Raw genomic sequence first — 17071 nt, 5'->3', positions numbered from 1 at the left:
CTGAAAAAGTATGCATTGAAGTCAATGGAGAGAGAAAGATGATCTTTCGATCCCGTTTGAATTGTTTGATTTGTAGTCTTTCTAGTTGCGTATTTTTCATAGTCTTATATTTCAACCGTTTTACGACAAACTGTGACTGTTTTGACACGGAAATGATTTTTTAAATTGACAAACATCATACGTGTAATTCGTGGCACAATTCAAACGGGATCGAAAGATACGTTTTCTCTCTCCATTGACAAAACATTCTGTTTCTACACGGACCACTATTGCGGTAAGCATGTTGTAACTTCCGGTTGTTGTCATCTCCGGGTATCCCGTGTGCCCGTTCTGTTGCTGATAGCTTATTATCTTAACTTAATCGATCGTTTTAAAACTCTTGATCACGGCAACTGCCTGACGTTGTAATCACACGTTACTACAGCTTAAGCACTCACAACTCTCCTTCTCTTAGCGACTGTAACTCCACAGTTGCCTACACTCTTTTCGGGTTTGCTAACGGTAGCTACTTTAGCTTGATAGCTAGCCATGGCTCTTTCCCCACCCTCGGGTGCTATTTCCTGCTCTAACTGTCTCATGTTTGGTTACTTCCCTACCTCCTTTACTGGTACCGGTACATGTGTTAAATGTAGTATAGTTGTTAGGTTGGAGGCGGGAATCATAGCCATAGAAGCCCGGCTCCGCATCTTAGAAAGTAACTCAGCTACAGTAAAGCCCATGTTAGCCGGTGCGGACCGGCAAAAGGTAGCTCCTATTAGCCGTCCCCCGGCAACTCCCGAGCAGCAGGGAGACTGGGTGACTGTTCAGAAGGGGCATAACGCGAAACCCGCAGGTCCCCACCAACCCGTTCACGTATCTAACAGATATTCCCCACTCAGCGAGACACCCGCTGAGAAGCCAACTCTGGTTATTGGTAGCTCTATTATGAGACACGTGAAATTAGAGACCGAAGCCTCCACAGTCACATGCATTCCGGGGGCCAGAGCGGGCGACGTTGAGGCGCATCTTAAACTGCTGGCTAAAAATAAACGTAAATACAGTAGGATTGTTATTCACGTCGGTGGTAATGATGTTCGTATACGCCGATCAGAATGCACCAAACTTAATGTGGAGTCGGTGTGTAGTTATGTTAAAACAATGTCGGACACCGTAATCTTCTCTGGTCCCCTCCCCAATCTGATCAATGATGACATGTATAGCCGCATGTCATCATTTCAGCGCTGGTTGTCTTGGTGGTGCCCAGCAAACAATGTGGGCTTCGTAAATAATTGGACAGCCTTCTGGGGAAAACCTGGTCTGATTAAGAGAGACGGCATTCATCCTACTTTGGAAGGTGCAAATCTCATTTCGGCAAACATTTCAGGGCTTTGTGGACTTAATCCATGACAAACTGGAGTTGAGACCAGGAGGCGGAGTCGCAGTCTTACACGCTTCTCTGCGCTCTCTCCTAGGCAGTCATCCATAGGAATCCCGAACCCAATAAAATACCCAATATTAGCGGTGTGTGTGTCTGCCCAAGGACAAGTTAAGGTAAAACCTAATAGAGGTGTCATACATAATAACCTAATCAAAGTAAATGTAACAACTACTACAGTGCAACAAAACAGGAATATTAAATGTGGTCTCTTAAACATAAGATCTCTAGCATCTAAAGCAATATTGGTAAATGATTTAATATCAGATTATAATATTGATATATGCTGTCTCACTGAAACTTGGTTGAGACATGAAGAATATGTCAGCATAAATGAGGCCACTCCACCCAGCCATATCAATACTCATATTGCCCGAGGCACGGGCCGAGGAGGTGGAGTTGCAGCAATCTTTGACTCAAGTTTACTTATCAATACTAAACCAAAATTAAATGATACCTCCTTTGAAAGTCTTGTTTTTAGTCTTACGCATCCGACCTGGAAAACTTTGCAGCCAATCTTATTTGTTACAGTGTACCGTGCACCAGGTCCTTATTCAGAATTCTTATCAGAATTCTCTGAGTTTTTATCAACTTTGGTTCTTAAAACAGATAAAGTAATTATCGTAGGTGACTTTAATATTCATGTTGACGATGATAAAAATAGCCTTACTGTTGCATTTAACTCTATATTAGATTCTGTTGGTTTCTGTCAGTGTAAATAAACCAACCCACTGCTATAATCACACTCTCGACCTTGTTCTGACTTATGGTATTGAAATTGAGCAACTATTAGTCGAACCGCATAATCCTGCTTTATCCGACCATTTCTTAGTAACTTTTGAAGTACTGTTACGAGACTACAAAGCATTAGTCCAAAGCTCCTGCAGCAGAAACCTATCTGTTAGTGCTATAGCCAAATTTAAGGAAGAGATTCCACCAATACTTAACTCGATAGCATGTCTGCATGTAAGGGAGGAAACTTATACAAAATGTACACCACCCCAAATTGATCCTGTTGTTGATAGTGCTACAGATGCGCTGCGAATAAAATTAGACTCTGTTGCTCCTTTGAAAAAGAAGAAAATAAAACAACATAGACTAGCTCCATGGCATAATGCCCAAACCCACAAAATAAAGCAAAAGTCGAGACAACTTGAAAGGATATGGCGTTCCACTAAACTTGAAGAATCTCGTTTAATTTGGCATATTACTCTCAATGAATATAAGAAAGCACTGCGTAAAGCGAGAGCAGCCTACTACTCTTCATTAATAGATGAGAATAAGAATAATGCAAGATTTCTTTTCAGCACTGTAGCCAGGCTGACAGAAAGCCACAGCTCGATTGAGCCTTCTATTCCCATAGCACTCAGTAGCAATGATTTTATGTGCTTTTTTAATGATAAAATTGTTACTCTTAGAAACACAATTAATGACCTCTTGCCTTTGACCAGTATAGTGTTATCAACAGCTCCCGGAAACGTAAGTTCTAATATTACACTAGATAGTAAACTAGAATGCTTTTCAGCCATAAACCTTGAACAATTAAATTCAATGATTCTCTCTTCTAAACCATCAACGTGTATGTTAGACCCAATTCCAACTAAGCTGTTGAAGGAAGTTTTTCCATTTATTAGCACTTCTTTATTAAATATTATGAATATGTCTTTATTATCAGGCTATGTTCCACATTCATTCAAAGTAGCAGTGATAAAACCGCTTCTTAAAAAGCACAACCTCGATCCAGAGGTTTTAGCCAATTATAGACCTATTTCCAATCTTCCGTTCCTCTCAAAAATTCTTGAGAAAGCGGTCGCAAAACAGCTGATTACTTAAAAAACAATGATTTATCTGAAGATGTTCAGTCTGGCTTTAGAACACATCATAGCACAGAGACAGCTCTGGTTAAAGTCACAAATGACATTCTAATAGCCTCTGACAAGGGACGTGTCTCTATTCTTGTTTTGCTCGATCTCAGTGCTGCATTTGATACTATCGACCATGATATCTTATTGCAAAGACTAGAGCACTTAGTTGGCATACAGGGAACTGCTTTAGACTGGTTTAGGTCCTATCTATCTGAACGCTCTCAGTTTGTATGTGTCAATGATGAATCTTCCACGCAAACCAAAGTTAGCCATGGAGTGCCACAGGGCTCAGTGCTCGGACCTATTTTGTTCACATTATATATGCTTCCGTTAGGCAATATTATAAGGAATCATTCTGTACATTTTCGTTGTTATGCGGATGATACTCAACTATATTTATCAATCAAGCCTGATGAAATTAATCATCTAAATAAAATTCAAGACTGCCTTAAGGACTTAAAAACGTGGATGACCTTAAACTTGTTGATGTTAAACACGACCAAAACTGAAGTTATTGTACTTGGCCCGAAGAATCTACGAAACAAATTATCTAAGGATATATTAACCATGGATGGCATTAATTTGGCCTCCAGTGAGACTGTAAGGAATCTTGGTGTTATATTTGATCAGGATTTATCCTTTAACGCCCACATAAAATCAATTTCAAGGACCGCCTACTTCCATCTACGTAACATTGCAAAAATCAGGCATATCTTGCCTCAAAACGATGCAGAGAAACTAGTCCATGCATTTGTTACTTCAAGGCTGGATTATTGTAACTCTTTATTATCAGGGTGTACCAAGAAGTCAGTCAAGTCGCTTCAGCTGATTCAAAATGCTGCAGCTCGTGTACTAACCAGAGTTAGGAAAAGGGACCACATTACTCCTGTTCTGGCTGCCTTACACTGGCTCCCTATAGAACACAGGATAGAATTTAAAATTCTTCTTCTCGCCTACAAAGCCCTTAATGGGCAGGCGCCATCTTACCTCAAAGAACTCATTATACCCTACTGTCCTACTAGGGCATTGCGTTCCAAGAATGCAGGGTTGTTGGTTGTTCCTAGAGTCTCTAAAAGTACAATGGGAGCCAGAGCCTTTTCTTATCAAGCTCCACATTTGTGGAATCAGCTTCCAGTTTGTGTTCGGGCGGCAGACACCCTATCCGTTTTTAAGAGTGCGCTTAAGACCTTCCTTTTTGATCAAGCTTATAGTTAGGGCTGATTAGATTCAGCCCCTAGTTTTGCTGATATAGGCTTAGTTTGTCGGGGGACATCTTACTTCTTCCTTCTCTCTGTCTATACCTGTGTACTCTCATGTTCCGATTAACCCAGCTTCCCCAAATGTCTTTCTTTTTGGTGTCTGTATACGCCGGGATCCGGAGTCATGGATGATCCTGCGCTCTTCTGTCCTGGATCTTGAGTCGTGGCTGTGGTCCTGGATCATAGGTCCTGGATGGATATCCTCGTGGATTCATCTTCCTATTATACACACATGCATTTCCAAACATTTGGACTACCTATGTTGCAAATGTATTATCTTTTCAATTTACACACGGCATCTATTGCACGTCTGTCCGTCCTGGAGAGGGATCCCTCCTCTGTTGCTCTCCCTGAGGTTTCTCCCATTTTTCCCTTTAAACTGTGGGTTTTCTCCGGAAGTTTTTCCTTGTACGATGTGAGGGTCTAAGGACAGAGGGTGTCGTATTGTCATACTGATAATTTGTACAAACTGTAAAGTCCACTGAGACAAATGTAACATTTGTGATATTGGGCTATATAAATAAACATTGATTGATTGATTATGGATGGATGGAGGAAGGAATCTGGTCAATGTTTCATTTGGTGGATCAATAAGTGATTTATTAACACCTGATGCAGGGGCGGCGGGTACTGTAGGCTAGGGAAGGCTAATCCTTCCCAAATATTTGTGTCACTGCATCCTGGTAAAATAAAAATATAATGTATAATGTGTGTGTCTTTGACATTAGCGCTGCTATGCAGCCACCTGTGCCCTGTGCTACGAAGCCAGTTCAACAGACCCTGGATATGTTTGAGTAATCTTAACTAACCCTAACAAACGAGCGGTCCTACAACGCTGGTTATCAACTTGGTAAATCAAGCCATGCAGGGTTTCTCTCTCCAGCTGAGAGCGCGTTCATGTGAAAGGGGCGGGGTTAGCAACATTTGACCAATCACAAACAGGGACAAGTGCAGAGTCATACTTCATTAATGAAAAGTAAACTAATATTAGACAAATATGAACTTTAAACATCCATGACTTAAACATATATTCCAGGATAGAAGCCACAGAGTTGCTGCAAGGTGAATACAGAACAACTGGTTAAAAAATAAATAAACTACCGAGTGTTTGAAAGCGTAACAGTTTTATGATACTGCCCCATCTAAGACACGAGTGGATCTGACTTTATTACATTTGAGTTGAGTGTTTCGTCAACTTAATGTGTTGCTTAAAATAATACTTCTGCATACAGTATGTGACACTGTGAGTGTTACACGGCCAGATACGGCTCAGCTGACTCAGATAAGGAAATATTGTGATATTATATGATCGATGATGTGATGTCAGTGTGATATAAATGATAAAGTGCGACACGTCGGCGTCTTCTCTGCATACGGCAGTTTAAACTGCATTTCCTTTCTCCTGTAATATGACTTGATAGATTTAAACTCTGCACACTGAGCTCTGATCGGTCAGCAGGCGGTGCTTTCACTGAGTTGATCTCTTTTCTATAGACGCCGGAGGCGGGCAGCGTCAGGTAAAAAAAAAGTGATTTAGCCTTCCCAAACCTGAGCCTCACGCGCCGCCTATGACCTGATGCATTGATTAGGAGATATCATGTAGTATGTACTGACAGGCAATATAAGATAGTTATTAAAGCAATGGTGGTTTGAATTAAAGGAGTGTTTTAGATAATAAATGTAATAACTAATTATTAAGAACGGCCCTCACTTCAATTTGCTTTCCTTCACAGCTAAGAAGAAAACACATTCTTCAAAAGTATTCAAATGAGTCTATAAAGATAAGAACCAATTACCTCTCCTTTCCAGGTCCACCAAAAGCTAAAGAAGTACATTTTAAAATCATGAATGAAATGTACTCTTGTAATAATTTCTTACACCATAGATTCAGTTTAGATTTAAATATCTGCTCATTTTGTAATTTAGACTTACATTAGAACACCTTTTATTTTCTTGCAACGTAATTCAAACATGTTGGGACGCTTCCCAGTATTGGTTAACTTATCATTCAAACATGTTGGGACGCTTCCCAGTATTGGTTAACTTATCATTCAAACATGTTGGGACGCTTCCCAGTATTGGTTAACTTATCATTCAAACATGTTGGGACACTTCCTTGTATTGGTTAACTTATAACAAGCAAACCTTTACGGTCTTATGATAATATAACATTTAGCTTTCAATCTGAAAACAAGAAAACTGAATTTGGAATCAATAATTAGATTATTTTAGCAAAATATTTTATTCACTAATGTCGATTTTTCAAAATGTCTCTAGTCTTTATTGTCTTTCTCAGCAAAATAAGACGATACAAAACAAGTATGAAATGATGCAAAAGTAATAAAAGCCCAAGAATTGTACAAGTTTCTCTGCACTTTAATTTCTGACCACTTATTTCTTCTTTCTGTTCAAATTTTTTGGAATGAATATGTTGAACATTGATGTCTATATGCCTTATTCTGTATTTGACATCATAGAGAGCCGAAGTCCCTCCCCTTCCTCCATGGGACCTTATTTCTGAAAAAGTATGCATTGAAGTCAATGGAGAGAGAAAGATGATCTTTCGATCCCGTTTGAATTGTTTGATTTGTAGTCTTTCTAGTTGCGTATTTTTCATAGTCTTATATTTCAACCGTTTTATGACAAACTGTGACTGTTTTGACACGGAAATGATTTTTTAAATTGACAAACATCATACGTGTAATTCGTGGCACAATTCAAACGGGATCGAAAGATACGTTTTCTCTCTCCATTGACTTCAATACATACTTTTTCCGAAATCAGGTCCCATTGAATCCCCGGAAGGGGAGGGACTTCGCCTCTCTATTGTTTCAATACAAAAAAACTAAAAAAACATGCACAGTTGAGTTGCCCCTTAAGCCCGGCCCCCCGAGGTCTCTCTCTCTCGGCTCACTAGAATGAATGCAGAGAGAAAATAAATCTAGATCCGGCTTTTAGTGCATTTTACTACTTTAAGGACTTAATGATTCTAATAAGGGCTATACAATAGTTCATACTGGGTCGTTTATTTAGTTAAAAATCATCCGCCGATTTACAGACGTCTCTTTCCCCATGTTAGTCAATGGGAAAAAGTATTTTTGGGCCGGGTGACATCACGGACTGATACGGAAGTTGCAGTACCGCCGTTTGGACACAACGAATATTGGGCACAGAGTCCGGGGCACTTCGTGGGGGCTTGGTCAAACCTCCAGCTGGGGGGCCGCAAGCGCATTTTTGGTCCACAAATACAAAATGGATTCACAAATGCCTGATCGAAAGGTGTAAATGTTAAAGAGATATTCACAGATCTTTTTTTTATTTGTGAACATATTTAGCGTATTTGCAGATCCGTTTTACACTTGCAAATGTATTTGTGAGTTTGCAAATCTTTTAAATGCATTTGTGGATGTTGTTTTACATTTACAAATCACATATTTACACACACATTATTTTTATGTTCACACAAATAATTATGAGACATATCTATGCCCATACGCAACCCAGGTGTGGGCGGGGTAGGTGAAGAACCAGAGGTGACGAGTCTCGAGTACCCGGATATCAGCTCCGCAGGACGGCCACCGGAGAACCGGAGCAGGTTCACAGAGACGAGGAAACACGCAGGCGGAGCCGAGGCGGGACAGGGCGGGACCTGCTGCCAACGAGCGTGACGTTCGAGTCCTAGCTCAGGCTAAGAAGCTAAGCTAACATGCTCTCAGTATCAATCGAATGTAAAGCATGAATGAAAGTAGTAAATCGGTCAGATTTGACCCGAAGACAACAGGAGGGTTAATGCCATATTCACTTAGTAACGCATGAACAACTTTTACAAATATTTCTATATAGTCTGTGTTGGTAAATGTCATCTAGGTTGCACATTTCCTGCTGAAATACATGCATACCAAGTCACTGCGTGGCACTTTGGTTTTGATAAAACAGTGTAGTTCCACTATATAAACGTTACATTCATAATCAAACGAGACAATCTGCAAGATAATTAGCTATTTGGTATTATTCTTAATGCTTGTCATTCACACGTTAATAAAATAAGTACCGATACATAGCAGAATAATTGTGGCGGTGTTCAGCTTAATAAGCCTTGCTCAACATCATTTATTTAGCTAATACTACAGCGGGCTGCAGGCGAACCAAGTCCGCGTTACGATGCATTCCTTGATCTCCAGTTATAACGCCTTACTCCGCCGCTGGCCGAAGCTAACGGAGCCCCAGGGTGCTAGCTACGGCCGCCGGGACGCGCTAGCGAGCTAGCACCCTGCAGCCCCGTTAGCTTCGGCGGCGTGGACTCCGGCGGCCCACCCCTTTTAACATTTGCTCCCGTTTAGCATTATGGGCGTCATAGCCATATAGTATAACAGTCTTACCCAAGGCTGAATCATAAACTAAACTGTATATATGTATAAAGGGTTACGTCCTTAGCTGGTTAATAAGCTACATAACAGGCTAAGCTAACAAACACACAAACACCTGCTAACGGGGTTAACATGTATAATATTATCATTTTACTCACCGAAAAAAGCTGAAAGTAGACTTCTTGGAAGATCTGTTAGTACATTCAAGCGCACAGCACGACATTTTAATTATCTGGTATTTGTAACAATATTCCCTAACAGGCACGATCACCACGAACACAGCTAAAGGATCAAGTACAGTAACTACAACTAACTAACGTTGTAGCCTCTATGGTTGTAGCCTAGCAGATTGGACAAGTTGCTGTTAGCTGACAGTGAGGCACGTATCTGTCAATCAAAGTGACCACGCCCTAATGTATGCACAAACTTTAAGACCTAATATAAATATAAAGGGTCGCGTTAGAAAACAATTCACTCACAGATCCATAATCATGAAGGTGGAATCTAACTATATCGATAATAAAATGTATGGAGCCAGGGGTAGAAACATGTTTTTTTCTGCTGTAAAATCGGGCATTTTAACATGGGGGTCTATGGAAATTGCTCCTTTCTGCAGCCATCGCCTATCGGCCAATATATGAACTGCAGTGTGTGGCACTTCCGTATTGGCTTCCCGGCTCTACCCCACAGTTTGCCGCTTGCAGAGAACCCACTGCCCCCTCCCTAAATACACACATGGTGGTATATAAATACACAGGGTGGTATTTAAATACATGTGGTGGTGGTATATAAATACATGTGGTGGTATATAAATACATATGGTGGTGGTATATAAATACACATGGTGGTATATAAATACACATGGTGGTATTTAAATACATGTGGTGGTGGTATATACATATATAGTATATACATGGTTTAAAATGGCATAAATGGCTTCTGTATTGAACAGGTGGGAAAAGTACTCTGATATTGTACTTGAGTAAAAGTAGAAGTACTCTGATATTGTACTTGAGTAAAAGTAGAAGTACTCAGATCTTGTACTTCAGTAAAAGTAGAAGTACTCAGATCTTGTACTTGAGTAAAAGTAGAAGTACTCAGGTCTTGTACTTGAGTAAAAGTAGAAGTACTCAGATATTGTACTTAAGTAAAAGTAGAAGTACTCAGATCTTGTACTTGAGTAAAAGTAGAAGTACTCAGATCTTGTACTTGAGTAAAAGTAGAAGTACTCAGACTAGAGACGTACCGATCCGATCACGTGATCGGGGATCGGAGCCGATCACGTGATTTTCAAAAGATCGGAATCGGGAGAATTATTATTATTATTTTTTTTATAAAATATTTGTATTTTATTTAATGTTACAAAACAAAAATGACCATGTTCACGTCTTAAAGTCATCCTGAGGCTTAGTTTTGGTTTAAAGTTACACAACATCATGTGTTGCTTCTGTTGGGCTTGTTTTCAGACCTGGTTGCTTATTTCTCTCAAAGCAACAGAGTGGGCGCAGGGTCTGATAGTAGCAGCTAACGAGAGGCGACGTGCAGCTGGTGACTCGGGAGTCGGGACGGAGAACAGGTCAGAAGTTTGGAAGTATTATGAAATTGAAAGCGAAGGCAGTGTAACAGCCAGATGCAATGTTTGCAAGAAGGAGGTTCCGCGTGGTGGAAAGAACAGAGCTACGTTCAACACGACCAATCTAATACGCCACCTGAGAAACAAACACCACCAACAACACGACGAGTGCAGCGGCCACTCGGGTAACGGCACAGACACAACCGACACTTTCAGAGGCTTTCAAAAGGAAAGAGAAACTGCCCCAGAACAGTGAGAAGGCCAAAAGAATAACAGCCAAGAGAGCTGAGTTCATCGCGTTGGATGACCAGCCGTTATCTGTTACCTTTTTTTCTCTTAATGCATTGCATAAAGATCGGATCGGGAAAAATCGGTATCGGCAGATTGTCAAAATCAAATGATCGGAATCGGATCTGGAGCGAAAAAAGTAAAAGTAGAAGTACTCAGATCTAGTACTTGAGTACAAGTAGAAGTACCAGAGTGTAGGAATACTCTGTTACAGTCAAGGTCCTCATTCAAAATGTTCCTCAAGTGAAAGTACAAAAGTATTCTCATCAAAATATAGTGAAAGACAGTAAAAGTAGTCGTTGTGCAGATTGGTCCATTTCAGAATAATATATATATATGTTTTATAATGATTGATCATGAAAGTGTTCTCAAAGCTGGTGAAGGAGCAGCTAGTTTGAAGTACTTTGTATACTGCAGGGTAGCTGGTGGATTTACTCCAGGTGGAACTAAAGTCTGATTCAACACTTGATTAGATTTCACATCATTCATCCACATCTGTGAAGTAACTAAAGGTATTAATACATGTAGGGGAGTAGAAGTACACCATGTACCTCTGAACTGTAGTGGAGAAAAAGTACACCATGTACCTCTGAACTGTAGAGGAGTAGAAGTACACCATGTACCTCTGAACTGTAGTGGAGTAGAAGTACACCATGTACCTCTGAACTGTAGAGGAGTAGAAGTACACCATGTACCTCTGAACTGTAGAGGAGTAGAAGTACACCATGTACCTCTGAACTGTAGAGGAGTAGAAGTACTCCAAGTACCTCTGAACCGTAGAGGAGTAGAAGTACACCATATACCTCTGAACTGTAGTGGAGTAGAAGTACACCATGTACCTCTGAACTGTAGAGGAGTAGAAGTACACCATGTACCTCTGAACTGTAGAGGAGTAGAAGTACACCATGTACCTCTGAACTGTAGAGGAGTAGAAGTACACCATGTACCTCTGAACTGTAGTGGAGTAGAAGTACACCATGTACCTCTGAACTGTAGAGGAGTAGAAGTACACCATGTACCTCTGAACTGTAGAGGAGTAGAAGTACACCATGTACCTCTGAACTGTAGAGGAGTAGAAGTACACCATGTACCTCTGAACTGTAGAGGAGTAGAAGTACTCCAAGTACCTCTGAACCGTAGAGGAGTAGAAGTACACCATATTCCTCTGAACTGTAGTGGAGTAGAAGTACACCATGTACCTCTGAACTGTAGAGGAGTAGAAGTACACCATGTACCTCTGAACTGTAGAGGAGTAGAAGTACACCATGTACCTCTGAACTGTAGAGGAGTAGAAGTACACCATGTACCTCTGAACTGTAGTGGAGTAGAAGTACACCATGTACCTCTGAACTGTAGAGGAGTAGAAGTACAACCATGTACCTCTGAACTGTAGTGGAGTAGAAGTACACCATGTACCTCTGAACTGTAGTGGAGTAGAAGTACACCATGTACCTCTGAACTGTAGAGGAGTAGAAGTACACCATGTACCTCTGAACTGTAGTGGAGTAGAAGTACACCATGTACCTCTGAACTGTAGAGGAGTAGAAGTACACCATGTACCTCTGAACTGTAGTGGAGTAGAAGTACACCATGTACCTCTGAACTGTAGTGGAGTAGAAGTACTCCATGTACCTCTGAACTGTAGTGGAGTAGAAGTACACCATGTACCTCTGAACTGTAGTGGAGTAGAAGTACACCATGTACCTCTGAACTGTAGTGGAGGAAAAGTACACCATGTACCTCTGAACTGTAGTGGAGTAGAAGTACTCCATGTACCTCTGAACTGTAGTGGAGTAGAAGTACTCCATGTACCTCTGAACTGTAGTGGAAGAAAAGTACTCCATGTACCTCTGAACTGTAGTGGAGTATAAGTACACCATGTACCTCTGAACTGTAGTGGAGTAGAAGTACACCATGTACCTCTGAACTGTAGTGGAGGAAAAGTACACCATGTACCTCTGAACTGTAGTGGAGTAGAAGTACTCCATGTACCTCTGAACTGTAGTGGAAGAAAAGTACTCCATGTACCTCTGAACTGTAGTGGAGTAGAAGTACTCCAAGTACCTCTGAACCGTAGAGGAGTAGAAGTACACCATATACCTCTGAACTGTAGTGGAGTAGAAGTACACCATGTACCTCTGAACTGTAGAGGAGTAGAAGTACACCATGTACCTCTGAACTGTAGAGGAGTAGAAGTACACCATGTACCTCTGAACTGTAGTGGAGTAGAAGTACAACCATGTACCTCTGAACTGTAGAGGAGTAGAAGTACACCATGTACCTCTGAACTGTAGAGGAGTAGAAGTACTCCAAGTACCTCTGAACCGTAGAGGAGTAGAAGTACACCATATACCTCTGAACTGTAGTGGGAGTAGAAGTACACCATGTACCTCTGAACTGTAGAGGAGTAGAAGTACACCATGTACCTCTGAACTGTAGAGGAGTAGAAGTACAACCATGTACCTCTGAACTGTAGAGGAGTAGAAGTACACCATGTACCTCTGAACTGTAGTGGAGTAGAAGTACACCATGTACCTCTGAACTGTAGAGGAGTAGAAGTACAACCATGTACCTCTGAACTGTAGAGGAGTAGAAGTACACCATGTACCTCTGAACTGTAGAGGAGTAGAAGTACACCATGTACCTCTGAACTGTAGAGGAGTAGAAGTACTCCAAGTACCTCTGAACCGTAGAGGAGTAGAAGTACACCATATTCCTCTGAACTGTAGTGGAGTAGAAGTACACCATGTACCCTCTGAACTGTAGAGGAGTAGAAGTACAACCATGTACCTCTGAACTGTAGAGGAGTAGAAGTACATCCATGTAACCTCTGAACTGTAGAGGAGTAGAAGTACACCATGTACGCTCTGAACTGTAGTGGAGTAGAAGTACAACCATGTACCCTCTGAACTGTAGAGGAGTAGAAGTACACCATGTACCTCTGAACTGTAGTGGAGTAGAAGTACACCATGTACCTCTGAACTGTAGTGGAGTAGAAGTACACATGTACCTCTGAAAACTGTAGAGGAGTAGAAGTACACCATGTACCTCTGAACTGTAGTGGAGTAGAAGTACACCATGTACCTCTGAACTGTAGAGGAGTAGAAGATTACACCATGTACCTCTGAACTGTAGTGGAGTAGAAGTACACATGTACCTCTGAACTGTAGTGGAGTAGAAGTACTCCATGTACCTCTGAACTGTAGTGGAGTAGAAGTACACCATGTACCTCTGAACTGTAGTGGAGTAGAAGTTACACCATGTACCTCTGAACTGTAGTGGAGGAAAAGGTACACCATGTACCTCTGAACTGTAGTGGAGTAGAAGTACTCCATGTACCTCTGAACTGTAGTGTGAGTAGAAGTAACTCCATGTACCTCTGAACTGTAGTGGAAGACAAAGTACTCCATGTTACCTCTGAACTGTAGTGGAGTATAAGTACACCATGTACCTCTGAACTGTAGTGGAGTAGAAGTACACCATGTACCCTCTGAACTGTAGTGGAGGAAAAGTACACGCATGTACCTCCTGAACTGGTAGTGGGAGTAAAGTACGCCATGTACCTCTGAACTGTAGTGGAAGAAAAGTACTCCATGTACCTCTGAACTGTAGTGGAGTAAGAAGTTACTCCTGACCCTCTGAACTGTAGAGGAGTTAGAAGTACACATGTTACCTCTGAACTGTAGTGCGTAGAAGACACCATGTACCTCTGAACATAGAGGAGTAGAAGTACACCATGTACCTCTGAACTGTAGTGGAGTAGAAGTACACCATGTACCTCTGAACTGTAGTGCAGTAGAAGTACACCATGTACCTCTGAACCATAGAGGAGTAGAAGTACACCATGTACCTCTGAACTGTAGTGGAGTAGAAGTACACCATGTACCTCTGAACTGTAGAGGAGTAGAAGTACACCATGTACCTCTGAACTGTAGTGGAGTAGAAGTACAACATGTACCTCTGAACTGTAGAGGAGTAGAAGTACACCATGTACCTCTGAACTGTAGTGGAGTAGAAGTACACCATGTACCTCTGAACTGTAGTGGAGTAGAAGTACACCATGTACCTCTGAACTGTAGTGGAGTAGAAGTACACCATGTACCTCTGAACTGTAGTGGAGTAGAAGTACACCATGTACCTCTGAACTGTAGGGAGTAGAAGTACACCATGTACCTCTGAACTGTAGTGGAGTAGAAGTACTCCATGTACCTATGAACTGTAGTGGAGTAGAAGTACACCATGTACCTCTGAACTGTAGTGGAGTAGAAGTACACCATGTACCTCTGAACTGTAGAGGAGTAGAAGTACACCATATACCTCTGAACTGTAGAGGAGTAGAAGTACACCATGTACCTCTGAACTGTAGTGGAGTAGAAGTACACCATGTACCTCTGAACTGTAGTGGAGTAGAAGTACTCCATGTACCTCTGAACTGTAGTGCAGTAGAAGTACACCATGTACCTCTGAACTGTAGAGGAGTAGAAGTACACCATGTACCTCTGAGCTGTAGTGGAGTAGAAGTACACCATGAACCTCTGAACTGTAGTGGAGTAGAAGTACACCATGTACCTCTGAACCGTAGTGGAGTAGAAGTACACCATGGACCTCTGAACTGTAGTGGAGTAGAAGTACACCATGTACCTCTGTACCGTAGTGGAGTAGAAGTACACCATGTACCTCTGAACTGTAGTGCAGTAGAAGTACACCATGTACCTCTGAACTGTAGTGGAGTAGAAGTACACCATGTACCTCTGTACCGTAGTGGAGTAGAAGTACACCATGTACCTCTGAACTGTAGTGGAGTAGAACTATGAAGTAGAATACATTGGAAATACTCAAGTAAAGTACCTCTAAAGTGTACTTAAGTGCAGTACTTGAGTACATGTACTCAGTTACTTTACACCTCTGGTATTGAACTTATATCAGTGTCCTCCCTAATCAAAGAAAGAGACAGAGCCGTTCCTCTCGATGAATCCGGTCGTGGAGCCGTCACGCTGACTGGTTTTTGGGAGGGATCATGTTCCATATCACAGCCAGAGACCCTGCAGGTGAACGGGTAGAACTGTTCCAACAGATCTCCCTGTTAACACAATCACACTTTATATTACAAGTTTACTCTTGAAGCTTTGCATTATTGAACGCTGTATGGAAAGAGCAACATTCGATTCAACTTCACTGTACGAAAAGGTTTTTACTCTGAGCTAAAGGGTTATCTTTTGATGTGCTAAATAGGATTTGGAAGTGCCGTTTAAATTCTGACTTCATCTCATCACATGTCACTTGTTAGACGCTTTTATCCAAAGCGACTCACATACTCAAGGAAAGTTTATTTATTTGGCACCTTTCAGCACCAGGCAAGTCAAGGTGCTTTACAAAAATGAAAGACATTCAGACAAAGGCATTTAAAAACAGTAAAAGATAATAAAAGAAACATTAAAAGAAAAACAAAAAATGAAAGACATTAAGAAAATGGCATTTAAAATCAGTCATTAAAAAGAAAAGCTAATAAAATAAACATTAAAAGATAGAAGTTACAGTGCAGTCTAAGATATGAATAGTTCAATTATTTCGGTTCTTGATTTTTAATTTATTCACAGAACCTCCCTTCAGAAATCCGAACATTTCCGTCCCGATTGTTAATTTAGACTGATTGTTTTCACCATGTTATGCTCGCATGACATCCACAATCGGACCCTCAGGAGGGTGTAGTAGCCCCCTACTCTGCTTTGCGTTCCATAACAAAGTCTTTAAGTGTTACCTGAACACCCCGTGTTACCAAAACACTATTTTTCACCCGTCGGTGCTGTGATACTTGTTCCTCAGTACAAATCACCCAAAAACTGATCGTAAACCCTGGCTACGATGGATATCCCAAATATCCTACTTTCGAGCAGTCCCTCTCATCAATGTCATGGAGAAATTAATTACGTTTAAATTTAAAACATTAAAAGAAAAAATACATGGATAAAAGTTACAGTGCAGTCTAAGATATGAATAGTTCAATTAAAAGCAGCGACAAAAAGAAAAGTCTTCTTGCTGGATTTAAAAGTAGTCAGAGTTGCAGCGGACCTGCAGGTTTCTGGGAGTTTGTTCCAGATATTTGGAGCATAATAACTGAACGCTGCTTCTCCATGTTTAGTTCTGACTCTGGGGACAGAAAGCTGACCAGTCCCTGAAGACCTGAGAGATCTGGATGGTTCATCATTTAGCAGGAGGTCAGAAATGTATTTTGGGCCTAAACCATTCAGTGCTTTATAAACCAGCAGCAGTATTTTGAAATCTATTCTTTGACACACAGGAAGCCA

The sequence above is a fragment of the Gymnodraco acuticeps genome, unplaced genomic scaffold (genome assembly GCF_902827175.1).
Source record: "Gymnodraco acuticeps unplaced genomic scaffold, fGymAcu1.1, whole genome shotgun sequence".
Classification (NCBI taxonomy): Eukaryota; Metazoa; Chordata; class Actinopteri; order Perciformes; family Bathydraconidae; genus Gymnodraco; species Gymnodraco acuticeps.
This window is presented reverse-complemented; position numbering follows the sequence as displayed.